Raw genomic sequence first — 16969 nt, 5'->3', positions numbered from 1 at the left:
CGCTTTCAGACTATGGTCTCTGCTGTGCCCACACACCAGCCATAGGTTCAGGTCATCACACTGCCTAGCTGGCTGGACAAACCCCTCAACGTGAAGGGATCTCTTGCACGGAAGCACCAAAAACTGATGGTCATTCATTCAGGAGGGAATCAGCCCATCGTCCCATCTCATTTGCTGCCAAGGCAAGCTGGTGGTGTGTGGGTGGCCTCCAATTTTGCCATTTCACACAAAGCTCATCACGTTTCTCCACTTAATTAGCTTTTTAGGGAGGTGATGAGCAAAGGATCCTCATTAAAGAGTTGTTTACTGGCACCTGGGATCAAAATGTGCTGGGTTCCCTCGTCCTTCCCCGGGCAATTTCAGGCTGTCTGGAGGCCAATAGCAGGGACACCCCTTCCTGCCTCAGGGAGATTCCTGACCCATCTGGTCTGTTCAAGGACTCTGCCTCTAGCCCCACATTTACACCCCCAGATCTCAACCAACTAGTTAGTGAGTGGATTTCCATCCAATCAATTTAAAGTCTCAGAGAATGAGGCAATTAGCTTGGGACACGCCGGCTGCAGCAAGGTGTATAAAGCATGCCATTCAGAGCTTCGCCTTATCACAAGCCCTTCACCCCCAAAGAAAACCAGAACGAAGAGCTACGATGGAGAACGTGGTGAGTTTCCATTTATAAACCTTTTATCTATCTATAGAGCGCACATTGAAATCCTTGATGGTGTCTCCTCAATGGGATATTCAGGAGCTTCAGTCACTCTCTCTGCAGGAAATGCTGGTGTCAGGCTGTCTATGGCAGAGCCGGTAGTGAGGAACGAGGCTGCACGGGCTGGTTTTTATCTTTGACAGAATGGGCACGGCAGAGCCTTCTTTTCTAGGCTTCTAGAATCAAGGAGACAACTCGGTCCTGAGTGTCCTCAAGGAAATCCCCAGATGGCCACGCACCTCCGGCTAAGTTTTCAGTGCAGAATCATCAGTATCCTGCCAAGATATTGTGTTTTGTCATCTAGATATGCCCATGGGAGACCAACAGTGTTTGCATCTTGACAGTATTTGATTGTGTGTGTCCAGGTCCCAGCTGGGCACCTGTCTGGCTGAAGGTCTCCCAGAGGGCAGGGATTCCCCTACCAGCTGGCAGCCATACCCAAAATTCCACAGAGCCCTCGTGAAATGGCCCACAGCCTGGAGAGGCCGGGAGGGGCGGGATTTCACACCAATTGGGGCCAGGCGGGAGGGAGGGCCATGCCGGACCGTCAGGTACATCGTGAGGTACCCACTTAGGACACCGGGCACTCTGCTCAGCGGCCCAGTGTGGGATCCTCTCCAAAATACAGCAGACATATGTGCGGTTGTGTGTGTGTCTACATCAAACATACATTTGCTTTAAATTTATAGAAATATAAAAACAAACAGGGATAAGTACCAGCTTGCCAGCATCAGATCCCCCTGCCCCATGTCCAAGGCTTGGTGGTCTTGTGATGCCATCAGGTCCAGCCTCTAAGCGCTTTGAGGGTCCTTCCATTCTAGCAGCGGGGGCTCCCACTGACCCGGTATGGTCAGCCACGGACAAGGGGTTGGGCTCTCAGGCTCCATCTTGAAACTGCTCTTTCCCAATTGTCTGTTTCAGCTTCAGATTCTTTTCCGGATATTTCTAGAAAGCGTTCAAGAAACGGTTCCCTTGAGGTCAGCGGCTGTATCGGGGTCATCTCCCACCAGTGACTCCAATGGGGGTCTTGCGAAAACAGCTGGAAGCCTTGCTGTGCCTGGAGCTGTGAGGTTCCAGGGGGGGTCACCAGCATCACGCTCTGTTCCAGCTCCACTCGCCTGTGTGGTTACTGTCTCCATGCCGGTTCCTAGCGATACCCCTCAGCCGTCTGCTTTGAGAGGCAACGCTCAATATCCTGCGGGCACTGACAACTGAGTGAAGGCACATGGAATTAGGAGCAGCCAGAACACAGCGACCATGACGCAGATCTATAGTTGAGCTTCTGGGCCCAGTTGTATTCACTGTCCCCCAAATATCAGGCCAATGCTTTGACTTTCAGCCCCTGGGGCCAAATCTGTTTTCTTCTCTCTGCATCCCTCCTACTCCTGGTTCTGAAGGGGTCCTGCTTGATGACTCCTCGGAGGAGGAAGAAATAGGTTCCACGAATGCCCCGCGCAGCAAAAAACCCGCAGACCGAAAGCGGTGTGCGAAGTTTGGTAACTCGCATAACGAATTTTTTTTTTATTGTCCTGGTTTGTCTTAAGGGGGGGGATCTTCATGTCCCTTTATGATCCCATTCACCCTAGTAAGGGGAAGATCTTCATGTCAGCCTGCTCCCAGGAAAGTGTGCACAGGATTACAGCCTTCAAGCTCCCCACTCAGCATTCCTCCCCGTTTTTGAAATCCTCTGTACAGTATGTATGCCTTTAAAGAGCACTTAATAAACACTTTGTAAACCAAATTTGACTTTGTTCTGACTTTTCTTGCCCATAGGAACGCATTAATTAAATTTCAATGCATTCCTATGGGAAAACGCGCTTCGCAAAACGAAAAACTCGCATAACGAAAGGACTCGCGGAACGGATTAATTTCGTTATACGAGGCACCACTGTATTTAATTTCTATTGCCCTCACCTAGCTCCTGTACTCCACCTCGCTGGACCTTAGATTCCCTCCCATAGGTTAGATGAGGAAAAGCTGAGGTAAAGCTAAATTTCAAAACTGATTTATGGTTGTTTTAAAGTTAGAAGACAAGGAGTTAGAAAGACAAAGAGTTAGAAAGAGTACACTTACCTTCTCCTTCTCGTCCTCCCCTTCTCCAAAACTCAGAGGTCCACTTGCCTTCTCCTCGCCCAGGTGCTAAGCTCGCGATGCCTTACCTGGCACTTTGTTCCCAGAGGCACTTGGGATCCCAGAGGCCGTGCTTCTGCAGAGAGTCCTTTAATTATTAGTCCTTTTAATTAGTCCTCTTAAGTAGTCCTTTAATTTTATAAATTAGTCCTGTAATTATTTCTTGTTTTGTTGCTGTTAGTCCCTCTTATCTTTCAAGTCCAAATATTGCTTTCTCTTTCCCAACTCTGTTCTCTGCTACGTGCCCCAGAAAAATAAAGCTATAGGAAGGGGGGTCAGGCTTAAGTCCCTGGCTGAGTGTGATGGCCATGAACTCCTTTGCTCTGAAACTGTTTGACACCCACATACTTCACACCAGGGAGATAAAACAGGAGTTTCTGGAGTGAATTGTGATTAATCTCACGCCATAGCCCCTTTCAGTCCAGGGGGGTTTAGATGAAATCTGACAAATGTATCTGTTGATAAGCAGAGCTTCCAGCAGCCCTCAGCCCACCATTTCTCCCTAACCTTTGCTCCTCTCTTAAGAAACCTGATGTACACAGTCTTGGCTTGGAGTCAAGGCCCAACTGGCATGAACTGCCCCTCCCAGCCTCTCCAGGCTGTGGGCCATTTCAGGAGGGCTCTGTGGACTTTTTGGTATGGCTGCCAGCTGGGAGGGGAATTGCTGCCCTCTGGGGGATTGGAGAGAGAAAGAGAGAGAGAGAGAGAGAGAGAGGAGTATTCCTCGAAGGAGGAAGGCTGAGCTGTGATATCCATATATAAATGCATTCTCAGCATCTCAGGTGTACAAACATGTTTTCCTATTTGGATCTCTGTATGTATGTATGTATGTATGTATGTATGTATGTATAAGCACAGGCAGACCCTGACACTCATCCAAGGCTTGGCAGGGCAACCTTGACGGGGAGGTCAGAGGAAGGAGAGGTGAAGGAGAGGGGAACCAGAAGAAAGAGAAGGTGGAGAAAAGCAGAGGGAATGGATCTGTTCGCCCTACTTTTGCTCAAGCTCTCATTCAACTGGTGCAAGGAAGGGAAAAAAACCTGGGGTATCCCTTGTGAGACATTGGGGGTTCCGCACAAAGTAATGGTATGTTCCTTACATGCTATGTTAGGAAGGAAGGAAGGAAGGAAGGAAGGAATGGGGATCTGGGTGTATAAATGTGGGGCTAGAGGCAGAGTTCTTGAAAAGACTGGAAGGGGCAGGAGTCTCCCTGAGCCAGGAAGGGGCGGGCCTGCCATTGGCCTCCAGGCAGCCTTCATTTGCCCAGGGGAGGACAGAGCGAGCCAAGCACAGATCCACGGAGGTTATCATCCCCTGGTTCCAGTAAATCCCTCATTAACAAGGATCCTTCCCTCATCACCTCCATCCAAAGCCAACTCAATGGATACACGCGATGAACTTGGTGCAAAATGGCGGTGCCAACACCGAACCAACTTGGAGACCACCCACACAACTCCAGCTTCCCTTGGCAGAGAATGAGGTGGGGTGATGGGCTGAATCACTTCTGAATGTATGTCCCTGGGTTGGGAATGAACACAAGAACAGCCCCGCTAGACCTGCTTCTGAACTTGAAAAGTGCCCTTATCCACTTGATTGGTTTCTCAGCAAGTAGTCCTGACTTGACCCACATTCCTGCTTCCTCTGAACAAGGAAACTGGCCAATGCTGCTGCCCTCCCCTTCCTGGCAGAGGGCACATTGTTTGCCCCTTCCAGTGTCCCTCAAGGCAAGAAGACCATCTCTGTCCCTGATCGGATGCTGGAGGGAGGAGGAGAGTTTCACGCTCTTACTACAGCCCACCCTCAGTCCAACTTGGGCATACCTCGTGTCCTCACCACTCCACACCCACCGGATCTGACACGGAGGCTCTCGATTCTGTGGGAGCCCAAGTCTGGCCACAGTATCCAGTGGCCCTATTGCAGGGCTAATTTCCTTACCCATGGGAAGTAGACGCGACCCTTTCTCCTGAGGAGCCACAGGTGACTGCCTTGTTGCCCACAGGATTCCGTGGCAACCATTTGGGCACCGTGGCAATCTCAACTCAACGGGCAGATCTGAATTTGGCTCTGCGCCATTTTCTTACTGAAGATCTGTCTTTCCAGCAAGTGACATGGTGATGACAGGTTGTTTGCTTCTGTCCTGAAACTGTTGCAGCAGGCAGCTCAATGAGAAATATGAGGTTCCCCCCCAAGTTATGCACAGGGTATTCAAAGAGGCAACCCCCCCTTCAGGCTGGTGTTACTTAAGGAATAATCGGCCAGCTAGCCCCAGGGTGAGCCAACACTCACAGGGTATGCAGAGGTCAAAGTGGCACCCTCCTTCTTTGCAAAATCTGGAAGAGCTGAGATCTGTGTGCTAAGGGTTAAAAAATGTTTGGGGTGGGGACTTTGGGGGGGGGTTACTGAAGGAATAGGTGGCCAGCTAACCCCAGAGTGAGCCAACACTCACAGGGTATTCAGAGGTTATAAAGGCACACCCTCTTTGCACCAAGGACAGTTATCACCATGGACAATACTCTCTCTCTCTCTCTCTCTCTCTCTCTCTCTCTCTCTCCCTCTCTTTCTCTATTATTTATTTATTTATAAATAAATAAATAAATAAATAGAATATATTGTTACAATTAATAGTTCATAATAATAGACAATACCAAGGATTCAATGCGTATTCAGCTTTAATGGAAAGGGAAGGCCAGGAGACTGGACAATCAGCCTTTAGCCCCAAAGCAACAGACAAAGCCAGAGAGGGCTGGGTGGAACTCCTTATCTACTCAGTGGAACCTATTTCTTCCCATCCAAAACTGATTTCAAAATGAAGAACAAGGAATATGAGGAGAGCTGGGGTGAATACTTGCTTTCTAGCACGTGTGCGCACAGCCTAGTGCTCTGAAAGTCTTCAAACTGGACGTTAAAGCAATGTTAAAACTTCAAGCCAAATTCAAAGTGCTAGATTTTTTTTTTCTGTGCTCTGAAGACAAAGACTTCATTCAAATGTATCAACATTGTTCTAAGAGAACATCTTGTGGCAGGCTGCCCAATCCCAGCCAGATGCTTGTGAGACTCAAGTTGAACTTGCTTGGACATTCAGAGAGAGAGAGATCAAAAACCATGCTGTTTACATTTCAGGTAAGCATTCTATACCGTAACTAACAGTCCTTGATTCCTTCCAACAGTGGGACACAAAATATAGCACCCCTGTTACAGCTCATTTGAAATGTCTCGGGCAAACTGACTTCCCTGCTTCTCTCTGACTCCCAGAGGAGCCCTGTGGAAATGCCAGCGGCCCAGGGGTTTGCCAGAGGTTTGTTCAGCATTTTAAACCAGCAGAAGAAATCCCAGTGAAAATGAATGTCATTTTTCCAGACGCATCTCATGCTCAGACTTTCCCTGTCCCATTTGTCCGATTTCCCTGCAAGGAAACATCCTCAGCTCTTTCCACCCATGTCCTGTGAGTGGGGCCCTGTCTCCTGGGCTCTAGATGTGGGGTCCCAGGCAGCTGAGATGAAGCCAACCCTCTTCTGGTGGGATTCAGAGTTTCAACATTTGGCAAGAAGGAGGGCACTGCTTTTCCAGACTGGGGGGGAGGGGGGCTTCTCCTGGTATCTGCCTCCTGCAGGAGAACCAGCAGGAACCTGAGCCAATAAGCAGGCAGAAAATGCAGACCGGGAGGAGCTGCTCTTGTCCACCCAGCAGGACTGAATCCCCCCCTAATAGAGACCTGCTTCTGATCCCAAAACAGGCCCCTTAGTAGAAAGCAACATGAATCATTGTGCATAAGTAGAGCCCTGAGTTCTTGCTAACTGTGCTGGGCTGATTTCAATCTCAGAAGAGCTTCTTTGCTCCCCTACAACTACTGAGGGCTGCAGCTTTTCTCCAAGCCAAGACTGCGTACATCAGGTTTCTTAAGAGAGGAGCAAAGGTTAGGGAGACATGGTGGGCTGACGGCTGCTGGACGCTCTGCTTATCAGCAGAGACGTCTGTCGGATTTCATCTAAGCCCGCCTGGACTGAAAGGGGCTACCGCGTGAGATTGACCAAAGATCCTCTTTTATCTCCCTGGGGCGAAGGCTCTGGGTGTCAAACAGTTTCAGAGCGAAGGAGTTGGAGGCTATCGAGCTCAGCCAGGGACTTAAGCCTGACCTCCCTTCCTACAGCTTTATTTTTCGGGGGAACGTAGCGGAGAACAGAGTCGGGAAAGAGAAAGAAATATTTGGACTTGAAAGAAAAGAGGAACTAACAGCAAAAAGGCAAGAAATAATTAAAGGATTAAGAATTAAGAACTATAAAGAGTTAAAAGGGAAAAAAATTATGGAATACAGTATAAATGCCCAGTTGGGTGGATTTTCCAGCTGGGATTGAGATTGTTAAGAAGACAAACATTAAGAGTTTTTATAAAACTTTTTTGGAGTTTATTCCTTCGGATTTTTTATTATTATTATAAAACTCTACAGTGTGTGGGACAGAAGGAAGACTGTCCCGATTTTATGTCGTGTTGATAAAGTTTTTATTCGAGTTTATAAGTTTTGATTACCATTTCTTCTGGGAAGTGAGAGGCTTGTTATGGTTCTAATACTTTGTTGAAGTTACCAACATTAATAACAGAAGATAACAAAATTAAAACAACAGGCTTTTTGCTGAGGTTTGTGCATAAAGGAATATACTGACATCTGGTGGCCATGATGGATATGACTTGATCTTGATTCCTCCAGATCTTTGGCCAGATCTGCAGTTCCTAACCCCCACCACAGGATGCAGTGCATGCGCTCTTGGTACAGCTGCACTGGCACTGGAAAATTGGATAGGATTGGTCCTAAGTCCTCTTAATTGAAACTTTCCAGCAGCAAGTCCTGGAGGTCTCCTTGTGACAAGGGAATGTTTGTTCCCTTACCTCGGGACTGCAATGTGGCTGCATTGGCTCTGGAAAGATGGATAGCCCTTAGGCTGCAATCCTACTCACACCTGGGAAGCAAACCCAATTGACTATAGAATGTGATTTACTCCTGTGTAAGCTTGCATAGGATTGGGCTGCTATTCCCAGGTAAGTGTGCTGAGGATGGTACAGTTGGCATTGCTCCTTCTCTAGCAGAAAAGTTCCTTTAGGTTATTCTCTCTCTCCCTCCCCCCCAATGCAAGTGAAATGGCAGGCTGACTAGAAATTGAAGATTTTTTGAAGGAGTTTGCAAATTGGGTTTAGGTCTTATCACCTAATGAAGAACTGGGAAGAACTTGTGATCAGGGTGAACCTCAAAACCTGCAAGGCTTGTTAATTTTCATTTTTAGGCTGGGTTGTGGGTGCTTGGGCACCTTCACAGCTGCAACACTTTTGAAGGACTGTGGTGGGGAGGTTCTGCCTCACCTGCCTCCCCACCCACTGCAGGCCCCTGCTTTGCACTCCCTGGTCAGTAGCAGCCCTCAAACTTGTGGGAGAATTGCCACTAGAGTAGACCAAAGTGATGGGTATCTGCTGTTGCCTGTCGGAAAGCAACCTAGAAGAACAGTCCCCTCATAGTACTCTTTTGCTCATTAGTGAAACTGTCCTTCAGGGCTGCCTTTCTCTCTCAAACCCTGGAAGTCAACAACTCCCCTTGAACTTGTTGGGCTTCTGAGTAGACGTGCATTGGATTGCAGAGTTGGAAGTTGGAGGGGGAAGCTTTACAGTTCACTGGAATTCTTTTTGGGGCTGGGTGGTAGAAGCAATAGAGCAGCATTTCTCAACCAGTAGTACTCATACCACCAGTGGTACTTGAGGTGGTGCCCAGTAGTACTCATGGCAGGACCCCCCCCCCCAGACCTCCACTGCCTGGCAGTGAGACCAGCAATACGATGCAACAAACAGTGGTAGGAGGCTCAGTTCTGCTTTTCTTGCACTCAAAAAAGCCCTCCCATCTACCCTGGGAGCCCAATCCTATGCATGTCTACTCAGAAGTAAGTTCCATTATAGTCAATGGGACTTACTACTAGGAAAAAGTGGATAGGATTGTAGCCTGAGCCTCTTACCGTGGTTTGCTGCATCATGTCTGGCCTCTTCATATGGAAATAACTGGTGATAAAGTCATTCCAGTTACTTCAAATTGTACTTCCCAGAGGTGGGCCATGCAAAATGGTACTGCGGGTGAGAGGCAGATGCTGAGGAATGCTGCAATAGAACAAAAAAGAAGGGGAGATGTCAGGATGTTACTATGCTGTTGTTGCTTTTGGTTGATGATGAGGTGTCAGACTATGTGCTCAGTGCACTTTTGCTGATCAGATGTTCACCACTAAAAGTGAACCAGTTCCTTGAGAGGATTGACTGCTCTAGTAAAAATCACCAAGTTCCCACTGAGAAGGAAGGTGGCCCAGCTCAAAGCCCAGTGCAGCAAGATGGTTTGTGCAGATGTGAAGGTGCTAAGCTGCTGTGGTGTCTCCAGAGGTTGGTAACCTGGAGCCCTGGCAGTTCCCACCTCCTCTTCTTGGTGCCTTCCTGATTTCATTTTACAACTGCCTTGAGAATTCAAGAAAAAATGTCCATTTCAGCCGCATGTTTATCCTCCTTGGAGACTAGTGGCCAGAGGCCTGTAAGTATGACTATAGAGGACAGAATTGCAGCCTTGCAATTTGGATTTAGACATTGGGTGTGTGTTAAAGTTACAGTGCAATCCTATGACTGTCTGCTCAGAAGTAAGTCCCATTATGTTCAATGGGACTTACTCCCAGGAAAGTGTGTACTGTACAGTATAGGAGTGCAGCCATAGTCTTTCAACTTCCTTTGCGGCAGACAATTGAAGCTGAGTTGCTCATTGGTCATTAGGACATAGAACCTGTTGTTAATTTATTTGAATCCCACCACTGGGCTAGAGGCAGAGTTCTTTAAAAGACTGGAAGGGACAAGAGTCTCCCTGAGCCTGGAAGGGGTGGCCCTGCCATTGGCCTCCAGGCAGCCTGAAATTGCCGCGGGGAGGACAGGCAGAACCCAGCACAGGTTGACTCTCATGATAATCCCTGGGCGTCGGGAAATTACTCTTTTAATAAGGAGAATCTTCCCTCCCTCATCGCCTTGATCCAAAAGCCAATTTACGGGGTACACAGCGGACTTTGTGTGAAATGGCAGTGCCAACGCCTCGCATAATTGGATGCCACCCACACAACTTCAGCTTGCCTTGGCAAAGACAGGCTGCATCACCCCTGAATGTATGTCGACGGGTTTTCAATGCTTCTGGATGGGAAAAGGTGCCCTTGCCAACTTGCTCAGTTTCTCAGCAAGCAGTCCTGACTTGACCCACATTCCTGCTTCCTCTCTGAACAAGGAAACTGCCCAGTGCTGCTCCCCTCTCCTCCTTGGCGAGGGCACGTTTTCTGCCTGTCCCAGTGTCACTCAAGGCAAGAAGACCATCTCTGCCCCTGACTGGGTGCTTGGAGGGAGGGAGGGGGAGAGTCTAACCTGCTTCAATAGTCAGTCTCTCTCTGTCTCCAGGGCACTCTGGTCCCTGCATTTCTGTGTCAGGGCTGGCGGGGAGAAGGGACGCTGCTCAGGGTGGGTTTTATCTCACCCAGGGTGGGCATGTTGGCCACAGAACAGCTGGGTTCCAATCTGCAACACTTCACAAGTAGTTGTCTTAATTCCCCACCAGATGTCAGTATATTCCTTTATGCAGAAACCTCAGCAAACAGCCTATTGTTTTAATTTTGTTATCTTCTGTTATTAATGTTGGTAACTTCAACAAAGTATTTTGACCATAACAAGCTTCTCACTTCCCAGAAGAAATGGAAAACAAAACTGATAAACTCAAATAAAAACTTTATCAACACGACAAAAAAGCGAGACAGTCTTCCTTTTGTCCCACACACTGTAGAGTTTTATAATAAAAAAACAGCAAAGGAATAAACTCCAAAAAAGTTTTATAAAAACTCTTAACGTTTGTCTTCTTCACAATCTGAATCCCAGCTTAGTTCTTAATTCTTAGTCCTTTAATTATTTCTTGTCTTGTTGCTGTTAGTCCCTTTTGTCTTTCAAGTCCAAATATTCTGGCGTAAAGCAGCCCCTCTCACTTCCCTTCAAAACCAGTGGTGGCTTCTAAAGCTATTCACCTTTACATACATACATACATACATACATACATATTTAATTATACACACATACATACATACATACATATATATTTAATTCTATAGATATATATATATATATAGTACATTATATGTTATACATTATATATACACATTATTTATGTAATGTATAAATGTTATATATATAAAAACACACACAAACATATACATGCATATATACAAACACAGTCACATACAAATATAGATCCTATGTATATATTTAATTATATATATAGAATTATATATATAACATTTCAAAACATAGTGCAAGATATTTCTCTCTCTCTCTCTCTCTCTCTCTCTCACACACACACACACACACACACACACACACTCCTCCTTTTTGCTAGGGCACTTTGCTGGTGAACAAATGAGGGGGTGGGACACAAAATAAAGCTCCCCTGTTACAGCTCATTTGAAATGTCTCCGGCAAACTGGCTTCCCTGCTTCTCTCTGACTCCCAGAGGAGCCCTGTGGAAATGCCAGCGGCCCAGGGGTTTGTTCAGCATTTTAAACCAGCAGAAGAAATCCCAGTGAAAATGAATGTCATTTTTCCGGACGCATCTCATGCTCAGACTTTCCCTGTCCCATTTGCCCAATTTCCCTGCAAGGAAACATCCTCAGCTCTTTCCACCCATGTCCTGTGAGTGCGGCCCTGTCTCCTGGACGCTAGACGTGGGGTCCCAGGCAGCTGAGATGAAGCCAACCCTCTTCTGGTGGGATTCAGAGTTTCGCAAGAAGGAGGGCATTTCCAGACTGGGGGGGGGGGGACTTCTCCTGGTATCTGCCTCCTGCAGGAAAACCAGCGGGAACCTGAGCCAATAAGCAGGCAGAAAATGCAGAACGGGAGGAGCTGCTCTGGTCCACCCAGCAGGACTGAATCCCCTAATAGAGACCTGCTTCTGATCCCGAAACAGGCCCCTTACTAGAAAGCAACGTGAATCATTGTGCAAAAGTAGAGCCCTGAGTTCTTGCTAACTGTGCTGGGCTGTTTTCAATCTCAGAAGAGCTTCTTTGCTCCCCTACAACTCCTGAGGGCTGCAGCTTGTCTCCAAGCCAAGACTGCGTACATCAGGTTTCTTAAGAGAGGAGCAAAGTTTAGGAAGACATGATAAGCTCTGAAAGGGGCTACGGCGTGAGATTGACCACAGATCCTGTTTTATCTCCCTGGGGCGAAGGCTCTGGGTGTCAAAAAGTTTCAGAGCAAAGGAGTTGGAGGCTATCGAGCTCAGCCAGGGACTTAAGCCTGACCCCCCTTCCTACAGCTTTATTTTTCTGGGGAACGTAGCAGAGAACAGAGTCGGGAGAGAGAAAGAAATATTTGGACTTGAAAGACAAAAGGGACTAACAGCAACAAGGCAAGAAATAATTACAGAACTAATTTATAAAATTAAAGGACTACTTAAGAGGACTAATTAAAAGGACTAATAATTAAAGGACTCTCTGCAGAAGCCTCTGGGACCCAAGTGCCTCTGGGAACAAAGTGCCAGGTAAGGCACCGCGAGCTTAGCACCTGGGCAAGGAGAAGGCAAGTGGACCTCTGAGTTTTGGAGAAGGGGAGGACGAGAAGGAGAAGGTAAGTGTACTCTTTCTAACTCTTTGTCTTTCTAACTCCTTGTCTTCTAACTTTAAAACAACCTTAAATCAGTTTTGAAATTTAGCTTTACCTCAGCTTTTCCTCATCTAACCTATGGGAGGGAATCTAAGGTCCAGCGAGGTGGGGTACAGGAGCTAGGTGAGGGCAATAGAAATTAAATACAGTGGTGCCTCGCATAACGAAATTAATCCGTTCCGCGAGTCCTTTCGTTATGCGAGTTTTTCGTTTTGCGAAGCGCGTTTTCCCATAGGAATGCACTGAAATTTAATTAATGCGTTCCTATGGGCAAGAAAAGTCAGAACAAAGTCAAATTTGGTTTACAAAGTGTTTATTAAGTGCTCTTTAAAGGCATACATACTGTACAGAGGATTTCAAAAACGGGGGGGAATGCTGAGTGGGGAGCTTGAAGGCTGTAATCCTGTGCACACTTTCCTGGGAGTAAGCACAATGGGTCTTACTTCTGAGGAGACATGCACAGGATTGTGCTCTAAGCTGGGGAGGACAGAGCAGCTGCACTCAATTGCTTGCTTTTGCCGTGATCATGGGGGGAAACCTGAAAGAAATGGGGCAGTGAGAGGGTGAATGAGCGATGGGGGGATGCTGAGTGGGGAGTTTGAAGGCTGTAATCCTGTGCACACTTTCCTGGGAGCAAGCACAATGGGACTTACTTACATAAACTGACATGAAGATCCTCCCCTTACTAGGGTGGACGGGATCATAAACTGACATGAAGATCCCCCCTTAAGACAAACCACAGCAAAACAAAAAAAAATTCGTCTTGCGAAGCACGGGTCATAAAAATTCGTTGTGTGAGTTACCAAACTTCGCAAAACGCTTTCGTTCTGCGAGTTTTTCGGTGCGCGAGGCATTCGTTATGCGAGGTACCACTGTACTGGTAATACTATTTCTTAAACACCTCAAATAACATAGGAATAGTCCATAATAAGAAAAAGCAGAACCATCCCTGCAGGATAATGTAAACAGACAACAACAACAACAACAGTATTTATATATCGCTTTTCAACAAAAAGTTCACAAAGCGGTTTACAGAGAAAATCAAATATCTAATGGCCCCCTGTCCCAAAAGGGCTCACAATCTAAAAAGATGCAAAGGAATACCAGCAGAAGCCACTAGAACAGACACTGCTGGGGTGAGGTGGGCCATTTACTCTCCCCCTGCTAAATAAAAGAGGAGCACCCACTTGCAAAAGTGCCTCTTACCCAATTAGCAGACACCTGAAGCAAAGGAACTTGTGGCAAGTGGCTGTATATGTTATGCCAACTTTATGATTTATTATTGCTGTTTCTGGACACACAGTGGTGTTGATTTTCTTCTTATATAACAATATACATGTTCATGAATATTGCTCTAATTCTAACTGGTGGCAGGCCAGTGATGAAAATTTTAGGGTGCATCCTAACCCACTTTCCAGCACTGACCTAAGAGCAATGCAGCTCCAAGGTGAGGAAATAAACATTCCCTTCCCTTGAGGATGCCTCTGTGACTGCCACCCTACTGCGGGATGCAGCACATGTCCCATTAGAAAGTTGGTTAGAACTTGGGCCTTACCCTTCTGTGCCTGATGAAATTACTGATATATAGTTCTGGGAAACTGGACTGTATATAACTTTCACCTGGCACAGAAGAGCAAGATTATCATCTATAACAAACCACCAGTTACAACAGAACAACAGTCATGAATATTGTTCTCTACCAACTTCCATCTCTGCAAGTTGGTTGTTTAATAAAAATGAAAGTGGAAGGGCATTATTTTGCCTTTTTGCTGCAAGTGTAAAAAAACCAAGGCAAGCACTGCCTTCTGCACATGTTCAGAAGCATGGATGACAGCACATCCCCTTTTACGATCATCATCTGTCACTTATACTGCACCTGTCACTAGATCTGATGCAGTACCATAACTCAAAATGATTTTGTGGAAAACGTTTTAAAAAATTCCCAGAACTATTCAATTCCCGAAAGTGTTCAAAGAGCTAAAAATATTGTCAGAACAATTGCTGTGAGTTCAGCAGAAGCGGAAAGGGGTTTTTCAAAGATGAACATTATACGATCAGAGAAGAGAACTTGCCTAACTGTTTCTAATATAGCAAGCATAATGATTATCAGTCTAATAGGCCTACCGCTGAAGGAATGGAATCCTACTCCTACAGTGCAAAGATGGTTAAGGATAAATCACACAGCCGATGATGCTCGGATAAAAGCAAAGAAAATTGCAAGTGAGGACGCCAATCAAACAGCAATATGGAAATATCTTCATTATTTTCAATCAGAGAAGAGAACTTGCCTAACAGTTTCTAATATAGCAAGCATAATGATTATCAGTCTAATAGGCCTACCGCTGAAGGAATGGAATCCTACTCCTACAGTGCAAAGATGGTTAAGGATAAATCACACAGCCGATGATGCTCGGATAAAAGCAAAGAAAATTGCAAGTGAGGACGCCAATCAAACAGCAATATGGAAATATCTTCAATAACACTTTGTCAGGTATTTAATATTTTTTCATTAATATTTTAAAACTCTTTCTTAAAATATAATCTAGTTTTGTGTACCTCTTTTATTGTTCTTGTTTATTTAATGCACGAATTATTAAACTACCTTTTGGTATATCTTTCGGTATACTTAAAATGGTCATAAGGACATAGAACCTGTTGTTAATTTATTTGAATCCTACCACTGGTTACAAGCCATGATATGTATGTGCAGCCTCCTGATTTTAGGAATGGGCTATGTCAGAATGCCAGATGCAAGGGAGGGCACCAGGATGCAGGTCTCTTGTTATCTGGTGTGCTCCCTAGGGCATTTGGTGGGCCGCTGTGAGATACGGGAACCTGGATTAGATGGGCCTACGGCCTGATCCAGTGGGGCTGTTCTTATGTTCTTAAGAATTAAGAACTATAGAGTTAAAAGGAAAGAAATTATGAAATACAGTATAAATGCCCAGTTGGGAGGATTTTCAAGCTGAGATTGAGATTGTTAAGAAGAGAAATGTTAAGAGTTTTTATAAAACCCTATTGGGTCGGATTCCTTTGGATTTTTTTTTTTAATGAAACTACAGTTTGTGGAACAGAAGAAAGACTGTCTCGCTTTTTTGTTGTGTTGATAAAGTTTTTTCAAGTTTATCAGTTTTGTTTACCATTTCTTCTGGGAAGTCAGAAGCTTTTAATTAATTAATTAATTAATTAATTAATTAATACTACTACTAATAATAATTAGGGGCAGCAAGGACTCTTTGGGCGGGAGCTGCTCAGACGCCCTCCTCTTTGTCCTGCCCGCACCCCGACCCACCGGGAGAGCTGAGTCCATGGAGCCTCCAGGTGCAGGAGCAGTCTACTCGGCAGTCGGCCAGGGAGGGGAGGTGCGGGGCGGGCAGCTGGGCTGCTTCTCTTGCCCTTGTCAGCAGGGAGCTCGCAAGGGCTGGTGAGCAGCAGTCCCGCTGGGAGTGACCCCCTTTCCGCCCCCCCATGGGTTGGCCCTGCACAGCTGCTGCCCCCAGGACAGTTCAAGGCGCGAGCTCCCTGGCCAGCAAACAGTTCTTAGAACCAACAGCTGGATTACGTAAGGATTCCATAGAATAGGTGAGAACCTGCTGAATCCCACCACTGGTTAAGAGTTTTTAAAAAACGTTTTTGGAGTTTATTCCTTTGGATTTTTTTTTTAATTATAAAACTCTACAGTGTGTGGGACAGAAGGAAGACTGTCTCGCTTTCATGTCGTGTTGATAAAGTTTTTATTCGAGTTTATCAGTTTTGTTTACCATTTCTTCTGGGAAGTGAGAAGCTTGCTATGGTCATAATACTTTGTTGAAGTTACCAACATTAATAACAGAAGATATCAAAATTAAAACAATAGGCTGTTTGCTGAGGTTTCTGCATAAAGGAATTTACTGACATCTGGTGGGGAATTAAGACAACTACTTGTGAAGTGTTGCAGATTCGAACACCTGTGGAAATTTAAGATAATTGCCTGTGGACTGTGATAGACTGAGATTTTTAAAGGGATAATGGCCACCACTAGGAGACGTAATACGTTGGAACAGATACATAAAGAGAAATCCCCACCAAGATCATCAGGGAAAGAACTGAATCTGGAAGCTATTCAAGATTTACTAATGAAGATGGAAAATTGTTTGCAGAAAAAAAATAGAAGGGATGGATGGGAAATTCGAAACTTTGCATCAAGAAATGCAGAAGATGAAATTACAGATGCAAACAAACATGTCACGTTGGGATACAATGTGGGAAGAAACAGGGACAAACAGGGAAGAAACAGAGACAAAGATAGAAGTGATAAATGAAACAATAAAAGTTCCTGAAGCAAAATCTGAGGATTTGGAAGTCAGAGAGGATAGGGATCAAGATAGGTTGGCATTGATAGGATGGGCGCAAAAAGAAAATATTTTAAGATTCAGATCTATACCAGAACAGGAAGGAGAGGAGATGAGC

The sequence above is a fragment of the Tiliqua scincoides genome, chromosome 15 (genome assembly GCF_035046505.1).
Source record: "Tiliqua scincoides isolate rTilSci1 chromosome 15, rTilSci1.hap2, whole genome shotgun sequence".
NCBI lineage: Eukaryota > Metazoa > Chordata > Lepidosauria > Squamata > Scincidae > Tiliqua > Tiliqua scincoides.
This window is presented reverse-complemented; position numbering follows the sequence as displayed.